Here is a 13700-nt window from a genome sequence, read left to right as displayed (position 1 = left end):
ACATTTCTAGGCCGCGTGAGCCACCAGTACTGACAAGCTATGAACACCTGAATCTTTTGAACACCAAGGTGCCTCGCCGGTTTGGAACTGTGTCCCCAGCGGAGAATTCTCTTCCTGTCTGTAGGACGGACAAAAGTATTTCCAGGAGGAATGTCTCTAATTTGCAATGGCTTAGTGACAATAATCCTAGACGGATCTATAATGTATCGAGGAATTTCCTCAGAGTCATTAGTCTTTTAAGGCTGGGAACCAGCGTGCACGCGCCACTTTGCGGACATTGCAGGACAGAGCGGCCAGATGCGCTGACGTCACTGGGGAAGGAGACGTTGGACAGAGGAGGAAGGTCTGCGGTCGCCATCGTCAGCAGGTAAGGGAAGGCGGAAGTCCGCGACCATTGTCATACAGCAAATTATGTTGCGCTATTTGTTTTGTTCTCCTTGTTTTTGTCCGGAATTACCGGCAGGGCCGGCCGCTGACAGCCATTCGCATTTGCGTGCCGTGCTCCCATATAAAGTATGGGAGCACGGTGCGTAAAAAGCAAAACATAGGACATGTCCTATCTTTTGTGGAGCCTTTCTAAGGCACGAACACCTTCCCATAAATATACGGGAAGGTGTCCGTGGGCAATAGAAGTAAATGGGTCCATAATTATGGTCCATAATTACGGATGAATTCTACGGTCGTGTGCATGGAGCCTTACTCTAGATTTTAGGTGCCGAGATGTACGGCCTGCATGCCATTTTGGCTGCACCTCGTTGCTCTGTAGTAGAGTGACGCAAGAACACACGTGCTTTGCATCATCACACTTGGTGCGGTGCATCTTTAATAAAACTGTGAGCCCGCCAAGCTGTGATCAGTGTCGGGAGGAAATTGGTGTGACCTGGGCTCATTGGTATTGTGCAGATGGAGAGTCGTGAAGCTGTTGTGGAGAAACTTGCTGTTAGCTGATGGTGCCCATCGTTTGGCCTGTGTGGCGGAGGTCCTGAAAAGCAAGCCGTGGGTTGAGGCTGATGTCTCCCCATTGTCCAGTGACTGATCGCGTGAGGAGCGTGTGTGCGTGTGAGAGATGGCCTACATTACAGCGAGCAGCCATTTTGTTGCCTACTATGCCTGAATTGCCAGACCAAGACCGTGTACAAAGGGAGGGGCGCCCTTGGCCTTGTCTTCTACATCAATACATCAAACTATTTATCTTAGCCTGCCTGAGACACATCTAATTGTTGTGCCTCCCATATTGGGAAGAGCTGAATATACATGTGGCCCTGTGCCATAGAAGTCTGTGACTACCTTCCCTCTTTGTGCCATCTGTTCCACAAGATTCCTGCAGGGGGGCCACATACCACCTAGGCCGCACCATACACGTGCAGTGGTAGAGAGCGCAGGGTTGTAAGGTAGTAACCTTGCTGGACATTCAGAGGTACAGGTCTGGCCTTTCTTTTGGTTGATCAACCAGAGCTCTGTCCATTAAAGGAATGGTGTGTCTAAAAAAAACACTACAGATTGTTGTTTTTTGGCCACTTACTAGCTTACAAGTTATATGACGGACATGCTGAACAGACATCAGCCCTACTGTGGCACCCTGTGCCCCATCACTGATTCCCCAGTTCGCCAACCATTTTAGATGTCTTCCTGGCCTTCTTCACAGCAGAAGAAGCAGCCCCCTGTGTGTGCCTATGGTGTAGCACGTCGGTGCTGCTTTCCTACAACTCCCAGGCTTCACCAGGGCTATGATCCAGGGAGAAGCTGAGATGGCGTGGCCATGTAGAGTCAGCTCTGTGTGAGCTCTGTGCTGCAGCACGTGTGAAGACAGTGAGACTGACAGGCATGGATGAGAGACAACAGAAGGGGGGAACCTGTGAGGTCCTGCTATTAACCAGTTCAGGACCAGGCTATTTTGAGCCTTCAGGACCAGATACAGTTTAGCCCTTTTTAGTACGTGTTAGTTAAATGGCTATAACTTTTTTATTTGTTGGGCTAAAGACGTGATTTTTGCGATGTTTTTTTCTGTAGACAATGCAGGTTTCTTTTTTTTATCTTTTTTATACACATCCTTTTTGCTATTTTTGAATTTTTATTCTTAAAGTTCGAAAATAATAGTAAAAAAATAAGCTTTTTTTAGTTTCAGCTATTTTTCTTGTAATAACATAGTTTTACCCTAAAATAGACCTTTTATTTGTGATCGACATTGTCTACCGTCAATTTTAATATATTACATGTCTATATTAGGGTAATTGTGTCCAGGCTAGCGTTACGACAATGATTGGCGGGAGGGGAACGCTTTTTTGGGGTGTGTATTTGTATGTGTATTTATTATTCATTTTTTTACTTTACTTTTATTTTTTTATTACTATGGTCTGTCCCTCAAAGGTCAAAAAAGACCTTTGGGGAACTCTCTATATATTTTTTCTTTCTTTTACACCATGCTTTTCCACTGTAACTGGAACTGCACAGCAGCCCAAGTTACAGTGGTAAATCAGCCCTCTCATAGTGACGATGGTCACTAATAGGGCTGTGCTGGGTCTAGTTAGACCCAGCAGCAGTCTGTCAGTAACGGCACCCGGCGATCATGTGACCAGTCACATGAACACCGGGAGCTATAGACACAGCGGCGCGGCCTCTATTCATATACACAGCGTTCATTGAGTGCTGTGTAAAATAGATCAGAGAAGACAGAAGCAGAGAAAGCTGCTTCTATCCTCTCCTCAGGGTCCCCAGCAGTCACTGACAGCCGGAGACCCGACATTCAGCTGCCAGATCGCGCGGGCAGGAAGTTAAAACCCGAGCCGTAAAAAGTCTATGGCTCGGGTTTTAAGGACCCTGACTGCTGGCCGTAAATACACAGCCAGCGGTCGGGAAGCAGTTAAAAGAAGTAGAGGAGCAGGGAGCAAGAGGGTTAAGCAAAATGAGAGGTGCTGTTTGAGGAGACAGTAAGGCAGAGGGGAGGGGGATTTCAGAGGAGCAAGGATGGATTAGATGCAGGGCACATAGAGCTGTAGTTCTCCGGAAGTTGGGGACTGACTCCAAGGGATAACATCAACTGCAGCAGATATAGTGGAGTCAGTGCAGGGTCACATGCCAGGCAGAAAAGGATTGCAGCCTACAGGAAATAGAATACAAATAAAGACTCCTCTCCATAAATGTAAGGCCCTGTTCAAATCTGCATTGGAGGATCTGTTAGGGGGAATTACCGGAGAAAATACCACAGAATGCGCGGCTATTGTTTCTGGTAAAATCAAGGATACCCCGACGGAATTCATATAGATTCTGTCGGCAGCCGGTGGTTACCGTTGTGCAATGGAACGATTACTTCCAGTAACTCTGCAGAACAATGGAATACCAGAACGCAAATGTGAACAACCCCTAACATAGCCACAGATTGACAGAAAAAAAAACCCAGAGTGCTTCTTCAATTAATCAAATAAAGTAGACCACAAGAACTGTACTGTATTGTGTATTATTCACAGGACTGAGTGTTAGGCCATTTTTACGTGGCAGTATTTTGGTCAGTATTTTTACTTCCGTATTTGGAAGCCAAAACCAGGTGTGGGTGCCTAACGCAGAATAGTTGCAAATCTTTCCCTGATACTTTTTCTTTGTGTAGGTCCAACGGTTGGTTTTTGCCTACAAATACTGATGCAAAATAGGGAACATACCCGTACAGCATATACATATAGTAGCTGCTGTCTTACAATAATACAGCTGCAAACCATGCCAACGTGCTTCATTCCCACGAGTCAGCGCAGTTTTCAAATTGTTAATGTCCATGCAGTTTTTTGCAGACAATAAAAATGATTTGAAAACCGCACCGACTTTTATTAAAACTACATGTGCTGCATGTTGTACTGGACAATGGTTGTTGTTACGATCTGATTGTTTGCATTAAATGCTATGTACACCTTTCAAAGGGATTTTTTTTTTTTATATATAAAATGTCAGTCAGTGTGTTTTGTGCAACTATCTAATTAGTTTTTTATGAAAAAAATGTTTACTTTTTGAGATACAGCTGCTCTGTATCCTGCTGAGGGGTACAGTGTCAGCGTGTCCTGTGTGTCTCTGGCACGCAGGATCCTCCTGTAATAGATCACATCTAAGTTACTTAGATGTGATAGATTACAGGTGGATGCAGTAGACTACTCTATTGATTCCTCCAAAGAAATGGAAACCTTGCAAAATGGAGACAAACAGAAATCATTAGCAATGGAAGCGCTACCATTGAAAATAAATGGTAATGTAAACGGAAAGCTATGGTTTCCGTTTGGTTTCCGTTCGTGGGTTCCCATGACAGAAAGTTCTGATGGAACCCATGAATGGAACCCAGACGCAGATGTGAACCGAGCCTAATTATTACTGTATGATCTGTACAGATCGTGGAGGGTACTATTTTTTGGGGTACAAGCAACTCCCAGTATATCATTACCATTGTTTAGGTTATACTGGAAGCTGCTAACCTGACTTTGCAAATGATCTCTGTACTGAAATGCATTTATGTACTGAGCTTGGTTCTGTTGCTGTATATATGTACTTTGCTTGGTTTTGGTGCTGTATATATGTACTGAGCTTGGTTTTGATGCTGTATATATGTAATGAGCTTGGTTCTGGTGCTGTATATATGTACTGAGCTTGGTTCTGGAGCTGTATATATGTACGGAGCTTTGGTTTTGGTATTGTATATATGTACTGAGCCTTGTTCTGGTGCTGTATATATGTACTGAGCTTTGTTCTGGTGTTGTATTTATGTACTGAGCTTGGATTTGGTGCTGTATATATGTACTGAGCTTTGTTTTGGTGCTGTATTTATGTACTGAGCTTGGTTCTGATGCTGTGTGTGTGTGTGTGTGTGTGTGTGTGTGTGTGTGTGTGTGTGTGTTTATGCTTGGTTCTGGTACTGAGTATACATGTATGAGCTTGGTTCCGGTGATGTATATATGTACTATGACCTTAATTCTGGTCCTGTAATTGTAATTATATAGGATATATTTATAATACAAAATTGCAGATCAGATGGCATTGTTGCTATTCATTGTATGTTTAATCGAAACCTGTCTGGTAGTTTTCAACCCCTTGAACCGCCACCATGCGGTAATAAATTACCTGACAATATTTCCAAACGTTCCCATGTATGTTTGTTTCAGATACAGCAAAATCTATAAAATTAACTATTAAAATAGTTCACGCTATCTGCTAATTACTCTATAAAGGGTCATGGGTCGGTGCCGCTATCCTATAGAGTCACACAGTCCTAACGGCAAACCCTCCTTTCCATGCTTGGTTGACATCCCCCCGGCATGTTATACATCACTACCAGTCTCCTCCAACTCTCTTGGATGCACCATTGCCTTCTACTCCATGAGCATGCACCGTTCAGCGAGTTGTACTCTGCCCGGCTTCATCGCTGCACCGTGCATGGCAGGGGAGTAAAAGGCAATGGGGAGGTCTTTGAGTAATGTAGAACAGTCAGGGGGATGCCAATCAATATATGGGGGGCGCCATTTCAATTTTCACCTCAGGCAGCAGAAAAGCTAGAATCGGCCATGGGCGGCGGCACCACTGAAACCAGCCACCGCCACCCCCTACTGCACTAATTGTACCTTCCTTACAATGATGCTGAAGACTTGCCCCGCCGTTCAGCGCCTTTCAACGATGTTATCGGCGCGATGATGTCATCACACTGCTTCCGTTGTTGAAAGGCGCTATATATGGGGCACTATATACAAAAAATATCCTCTAGAATAACGAGCATGTTCATTATTCTTGTGGAAAAGCAGTGGATTCGTTGGAGTTATCAGGAACTATTCCTCTTTTCATTTACTCCTGTTTTAATAAATCTCCCCATGTCTTGTATAGCTGAAAGGTGGTCCCATATACTTTAGCCTAACACTGGCGGCTGCGTATGGCCTGCGGTGGGCCTGTGTGCTTAATAATGCCAGGGCAGATTTTAAGTCCCAGTCCGGCCCTGGAAACGTAGACTGTGCTGTAACTGGGGGAGGGGGAATAGCAGTGCAGGTGTGGCAGCAGATCAACATTTCTGGGGACATGACAGATCTTCTTTAAGAAGGGCCCTGAGAATAGAATGAAACATATACAGCAAGTTTCTCAGTTGGCTCACACATTTTAGAAACCACTGCAGTCTGCCACACCTGTACCCTCTTATGAACCCGAGCAAGTTGAATGGTTGAACCTTTTTGAATCTCAGAAACTTTATCGTTGCCAAAATAATCTGTCTGTTCTGGTAAAGATATTGTCTTTCCACAATTGTCATAATAAGCCACGGAAATTCTCTTCCTAGGCCTAGCAGAGGAAGGGAGAATTACATTATCTGTTCAGCTTTCTAGCCAAAGCCCCAACTTCGTGAGTGACGCCTTTCTTTATTCTACTGAATAAGTTCCATTGAGTCTACTGAAAGTTCCATTGACAAGGCCATGTTCTAACAATACCGCATCCCCCTGCAAACTCTGCCTAAACTACTCTACATTTTTTCTGTGGGTGGCAAGTGTTACCAGGAGTCATTTATTTTGCCACCACTCCTTTTACTATTTTTGTGGGTTCACTTCATCCAAAGGTGTGGTTGCCTATGTATTCATACACCTACTATTAACTGGTTGTTTGCAGATATTCTATCTTGGGGTCCTGGGATTCTACCAGAAATGTATATGCTCTTTTGCTGAGGAACTTCTACCACATCTTCTCTACAATCGTACAATTGACCTGCCTGTGTTTTCTCCTTTTTCTCCTCCTCATGGTCAGGTGTACCTCTCATTTTGTAGATGTAGACCATTCTCCAGCCATAATGAAAAATTATGAAAGAAAATGTATCCAAAAGTTGTCATCTTCTGTTGGTGTAGAAATTTTCTGTCCAAAAGGGGGATGGGTCCTTCCATCCTTGTACAGATTACCATGGAATTACTATTAAAAATGTGTTGTCCCTTTATTCAAAACCGTTTGATCATCTCTAGGTGGCTAGGATCCTCATGAAACATAATTGAAGGGGAGCCTTTAACTTGATCCACATATGCCAGGCTGACGAGAGAAGGACAGACTTTATTGCAAAGCATGGACACTATGAGTATCTAGTCATGTCATTCGGACTGTGCAAAAATCCTGCTTTCTTCCAAAAACTTGTAAATAACATTTTCCTGAGCATCCTCAACTCTTGTGTAGTCATGTACCTAGATGACATAGTAAATTTCTCCCCAGATACTAAGTGCCATTGTGCTCATGTAAAAATTGTGCTTCAGCGATTAAGAGACAATAAGCAAAACTCGAGAAATGCGTGTTTTGTGGTGTCAAAGCTGAAACTTCTATTATATATTGTGTCTGCGAATGGATTTGAAACATATCCCCAATGTAACATCCCCGTGTTCCAGCGTTGTCAATCAGTCCATCCAGCCGCCGTTAGAGTCATGACGGGGCTGGCAGGGATGCCAGGTGCTACATGCTCAGAGTCTGGCCAATCAGAGAACTACTTGCCATATTTAAAATGGCAATAAACTGGCATCATTGGCAGTTATAGGTGTATATACCTATGCTAGGATTGTGCCACCTTGCTATTTCCTGCGATTGTATTTTGACTTCTGATTTGACTTGGCTTGTTTGAGTCCCTTTCTGCTTCACTACCCTATTGAACCGCATATCCGGCTTTGTTAAAATGCCGTTATGGAATCTTTGGCTTGTCAGACTACCCTCCTAAACTACCATGCTAACCTGTGCCCACATAGTAAAGAACAAATTAACTATTTAATTAATATAGTAAAATGTTACAAATATAAATACATGAAATGAGAAAAAAATATATAAAACTTTCAAAAAAAAGCAAAAAAGAAATAAGAAAAAAAAGCTCTTTATCTCCCCAAAAATTGCACACCTATCCAAACGCACGCACACCAATATTAGAACCAAAACACCCACAGTCATGAAAAGGGTTAAATTGACAAGCATGAGAATGTAGTAACCTTCATTTTCTTTCTGGCCCATACATGCTGAGTGACAACAACAATTACCCTTGACACTCAGCCCACTAGAGCAAAGGTAAAATTATTATTTCTGCAATACATAGACTGGTAGATTTACTCTTTGAATACTTGCAGGGTATCATCTGAGTCTTCCTTTCAAACCATAGAAGGGATCCAACATATATTTATTAAAATTCATCTTTTATCATGTTTCTTTGTATGCGCTTTTTGAGTATGTAGTTTGTTCAAGTTAGGCTATGTTCACATCTGCGCTGGGGCTTCCATTCATAACAAAATGCAGCATAAATCGGGTCACTGGGCACTCCGGTGACGTGATCTTGTACTGGGAAAAAATTATACATAAAAGGCAACGTGGTTGTCCAAATATATAGGGGCTAATATATCAACCTTTCTATGCCAGTTTTCTGCCATAGAAAAGTCACAAAAAGGCCCAGAAGTTGAAAATTGTGACTTTTGGCATTTTTGCGCCACTCTCGCCATGCTTGTGGAAATGGGGCTTGGCTTCATGAAAATGGGGCAGCCCGACAAAATTATTATAATTTACACAAAACTGGCCTAAACTATAGTGGAAACCTACACTCCTGGCTGGCGTAGATTTCACTCTATAGTGTGTAGTGAGGTAGCGGCCCATGCTGGGTCCCTACCTTGCCCCCCCCCGACCAGACTACCCTTGTAGACATTTAATTTTATACTCACTTCTCCACTCCTGTTCTCCCCTCCGGTTTCCTCATCATTCCAGCGCGGCTCATACAACGTAATGATGCCAGGCAGCGTCACAACATTATTTTCAATGCAGCACTGATGACGTTGAAGTGCTGCATCAAATATCATGCCCGGAGGTAAGTATGTGTTTTTTTTTAATGTTATAGGCAACGTGGGGTTAATTTATGATGCATGACCGTGGTCATTGTGTCACACGTCCCGGACGAAAGATGCACCACGTTTAGTAAAAGGCTTTTGCCTCTTAATAAATGTTACATAGTTGATGAGGTTGAAATGAGACACAGGTCCATCAAGTACAACCTATAATCCTACCATGTTAATCCAGAGTAAGGCAAAATCCCCTTGCGGTTGATGTCAATTGCCTCATTAGGGGAAATATTCCTCCCTGACTCCAAATATGGCAATCAGAATAAATCCCTGGAACAATGTCCCATCTCCAGAATCTAGTACTCATAACTTGTAATATTATATTTTTTCAAGAAAGCCATCAAGGCCCTTCTTGAACTTGTTCAAAGAATCAACCACAACAACATCCTGTGGCAAAGAGTCCCATAGTCTCACTGCTCTTACAGTAAAGAATCTCTATCAGTAATGATGGTGGTGAAACCTTTTTTCCTCTAGTCGTAGAGGATGCCCCTTGTCATCGTTACAGGCCTTGGTGTAAAAAGATAATTAGAAAGATCTCTGTACTGTCCAAAAATATATTTGTACATTGTAATTAGATCGCCCCTAAGCTGTCTTTTTTCTAAACTGAATAGCCCCAAGTTTGATAACCTTTCTTAGTACTGCAATCCGCCCATTCCTTTAATTACCTTGGTCGTCTTTCTTTGCACCTGTTCTACTTTAGCCATAAACTTCTTATACAGATGTGCCCAAAATTCTACTGAATATTCCATCTGTGGTCTGACTAGTGACAAAAACTACTGTATGCTCTTGTCATGAGCATCTATGCCTCTTTTGATACATCCCATGATTTTATTTGCCTTGGCAGCAGCTGCCTGGCACTGGTTGCTAAAGGTAAATGTACTGTCCACCAATATCCCCAAATCTTTTTCAGTAGTAGTTTTACCATTTAATGCAGAATTGTCACCCTTTAAGAGAAAAAAATTATATAAAAAGTCTGCAAAAGTTTGAAATGCTTTAGAAAAAAACAAAGTACACATATTTGTTATCCTCATAACCGTAATATTCAGAAAAAAAAGAATTCAACAGGTTATTTAGTTTTAGCAAAAGAATGTTATGAAAAACAAAATTAAAAAAAAGATGGAATTGCTATTTTCTGTATCTGCACCTCAAAAAAAATAATATAAATTACACACAAATGCTTGCTAAAAAAAAACACTATAATTTTTCCTGCATAAAACAAGGCTTCATAACTCTCTTTAATGAAAAAATGAAAGCGTTATGGCTGCTAAAATGTTGAAAAGCATAAACAAAAAATGCACTGCTAAAATTCTCTTCCTCATCAGGGAATTAGGGAAATTTTTCCTTCTTAACTATGAAAATGTCAATTAAAATAAGTACCTTAATTAACACCCCCTTCTCCAGCAATCTAGTACATATAATTTGTTATTTATAATATTATTTCTGTCATAGCAAAGGCGTCCAGACCACTTTTGAAATCTTTCAATCAATCAACCATCACAACATCCTGTGGCAGAGAGTTTCATAGGCTCATTGCTCTTACAGAAACCAAACTAATCTATGCTGATGGTGAACCGTTCTTTCCGGGAGACGAAATTCACACGAACGAGTGCGTTTTGCTTGCGCAAAAAATGCAGCGTTTTTAGCGCGTTGCAGTTCCGTGGGTCATAAGTGTTTGGTGCGTGGCTGCCTGTTTTTCGCGCATATGCCATCCTTATGACACGCGGTTTTGAGGTTGAGAAAAAGAAATAAAGGAGGTGGTTTTATTTTTCCCTTCATTTCTTGATCTACTGTTGCGCGAATCACTGCAGTCAATGACTGTGTGATGCGCGAAAAACGCTCAAGTATAGGACATGTCGTGAGTTTTACGCAGCGGACACACGCTGCGTGAAAATCACGGACTGTCTGAACGGCCCCATTGAGTTACATAGGCCCGTGCGACGTGAACTACGCTCGTGTAAATAAGGCCTTAGATGTAGTGGGGTCCCCGTTATCATGGCTACAGGTCTAGGTATAAAAAGCAATAGTCTAAAAATGCACTTACAGCGTTTTTCTCAATTCTTTGAATGAAGAACTTATTATTGTTTTTAAAATGACTCATTTCAAAGCAAACATACTTTATTGTACAACTCTTTTTTATTTTATATCAATTGGTGGAAATTTTTCAAAGGCTATACACCAGCATTGGAGCATAAAAAAAAGTCAGATTATGGCACACGCAATATTTTCTTTATAATTTGCAACTTTTTGCCATTATTATGCTGCCTTTGCCCCTTTTTAAAAAGGGAGTAGGCGCGAAATTCCACCATTGTTCTATACGTTTTAAATTGACGCCGTTCACTGTGCGGCGTAAATAACACTTTACCTTTATTCTATGGGTCGGTACGATTACGACGATACTACATATGTATATCTTTTTTATGTTTTATAACTTTTGCACCATAAAAACACTTTTGAAATAAAATTATTTGTTTTTGCATCGTCGCTTTCCAAGAGCCGTTTTTTTGTTTTGTTTTTCCGTCAATCTAGTAATTTTTTGGGCTTGTTTTGGGGACGAGACATAGTTTTGATTGGTACTGTTTTGGGGTACATGGTATTATTGATTAACTTTTATTATGACTTTTTGGGGGGGCAATGGAAAAAAATAGCAATTTCGCCATTGTTTTTTGCGGTGTTTTTTTTACGACGTTCACCTTGCAGTTTCACCTTGCGATTTAAATTACATATTAACTTTATGGTTTGAGTTATTACGGTTGCGGCGATACCATATATGTGTACTTCTATTTATTTTTTACACTTTTACTAAATAAAACCACTTTTTATGGAAGAAAAAATATTAATTGTTTTACTGTAATTTTTATGAATTTTTATTTCACATTACTTACTTATTTTTTTTAGTCCCAGTAAGGGACTTTACTATGCGATCTTTAGATCGCTGCTATAATGCTTTGGTATACTTAGTATACCATATTACGTCCTAATAGGCACATGCCCAGGGCAGACCTGGGGTCTTTTATCAAGCCCCCGGCTGCCATGGCAGCCCATTGGAGGCCCGCAATTGCATTTGCGGGCCGCCAATGGGTGAGAGAGAGAGCTCCCTCCCTCTGTAAACAAGCTAAATGCCGCGGTCTCTATTGACGGGTTAAACGGCCACGATCAAAGTAAACTTCGAATTTTGTAGCAGATTTTGACCTTCCTGCACTTTGTTTGCTGTGCTTATCGTGGCGTTTTTCGGCCACGGCCGAAGAGCGCCGCGGGCCTAAAACGCAGCAAAAAAACACTTTCTTTGCCTTCCATCGATGTCAATGGGAGGTGAGAGACGGAAACGCCCGAAGAAAGGGCATGACGCTTCTCTTTCTCCCATTTAAATAAATGAGTCATTTTTGGCCTTTTTTTTCGCAGTTTCGACACGGTTTCCACGTCAAAAAACGCACCAAACAACAGGGCCTTATAGTCATATTTTCTTGTCATAAAGTGTTATTTTGTGTCACATTGAAGTGTTTACGTGCCTATTCCTTATCCCATCTCTTCACTTGAAGGCCCCATGCTGCCCAGAGCTGAGAAATTTAAACAATGGACAGCAGGGGTCACTTTCATGTGATACAACATAACACTTTACGACCCAGGAAATTTTACTATAGAGTGGCCAACCCCTTATAGGATATGGCTTACTTTGGTCCTTAAATGGGTTGGCTCATCAAGACAACCCCTGTGCTTATGCTTTATTAGGACACATGAATGTCATAAGGCAGGGTCCCCGCTTGGGAACCCCTCTCTGTGACAGGACAGAGAGCCTCTCTGTAAGAGTGGTTTTCTCACAGGAGGACCTGGCGCTCTTATGAATTGCATGGACGGCCAGTCATTTAAATGGTCTGCATGTAATGCTACATTTCCACTGCAGGCATAAAAGCAGCAATTCCACTGCAAAAGTAATAAAAGCTTTTTTGGGTTTAAAATTAATAAAATGGTTTATACTTACCACATGGGTGTTGTCATAGCGATGCTTTCTTCTGTTCTCCGTCCAGGCCGGCCTCCTGGGATGACTTTTCATTCCATGGGACTGCTGCAGCCAATCACAGACTGCAACAGTCACATGGGTTGCAGCGTCATCCCAGGAGCCCGGACAACAGAGGGACCCTTCACCATGACAATGGAGAACGGGGTAATAATTAACTTTTTTTCAACCGCTGTTTTCCGCAGCGAACATTCTGGCAGAAAAACTGAACCACAATTTGGTGTGGTTTTTCATGCAGAATTCCCTGCGGGTTTAAGGACAGATATGCTGTGTACTTTTACGCAGCGTATACCGCCGAGTGTGAACATGGCCTTCCTGTTCAAAAATCCATCCACAGGTACCAAAGGACCCAGTGTGTGCAAAAATAATAATTCTCCACACCATTACTTTACCTCCAGCCTGAACTGTTGACACCTTACAGGAAGCGTTCATCAATTCATGCTGCTCACGCCAAATTCTGACCCTCCCATCAGCATGGCGCCACAGAAATCTGGATACATCTGACCATGTGATGTTCTTCCATCGCTAAGTGATCCAATTTCTGCGATCTTTTGCCCACTGGAGTTTGGCCTGTTTTCCTTAGAAAGCACAGGCCCTCGGACTCGCTAGTCTAGCACTAATGACCATGCCTTGTTTGAAGTCGCTCAGATTGCTTAAACTTTCCTATACTAGTGTGAATTCACACTGAAAGTGATCCACGGAAAACTTGCTCACTTAATTTTATGCTGCACTCCTGGGTCACGGGTCTAATTTCAATACATTGAAGTTCATGAAAGGGCCGGTGTCTCTCATAAATTGGCAATTCAGTGTATCCCTTATCCTAATGACGATCTATGTGAAGTGGAAAT

Source organism: Rhinoderma darwinii, chromosome 10 (assembly GCF_050947455.1).
Source record: "Rhinoderma darwinii isolate aRhiDar2 chromosome 10, aRhiDar2.hap1, whole genome shotgun sequence".
In the NCBI taxonomy this organism is placed as follows: domain Eukaryota; kingdom Metazoa; phylum Chordata; class Amphibia; order Anura; family Rhinodermatidae; genus Rhinoderma; species Rhinoderma darwinii.
This window is presented reverse-complemented; position numbering follows the sequence as displayed.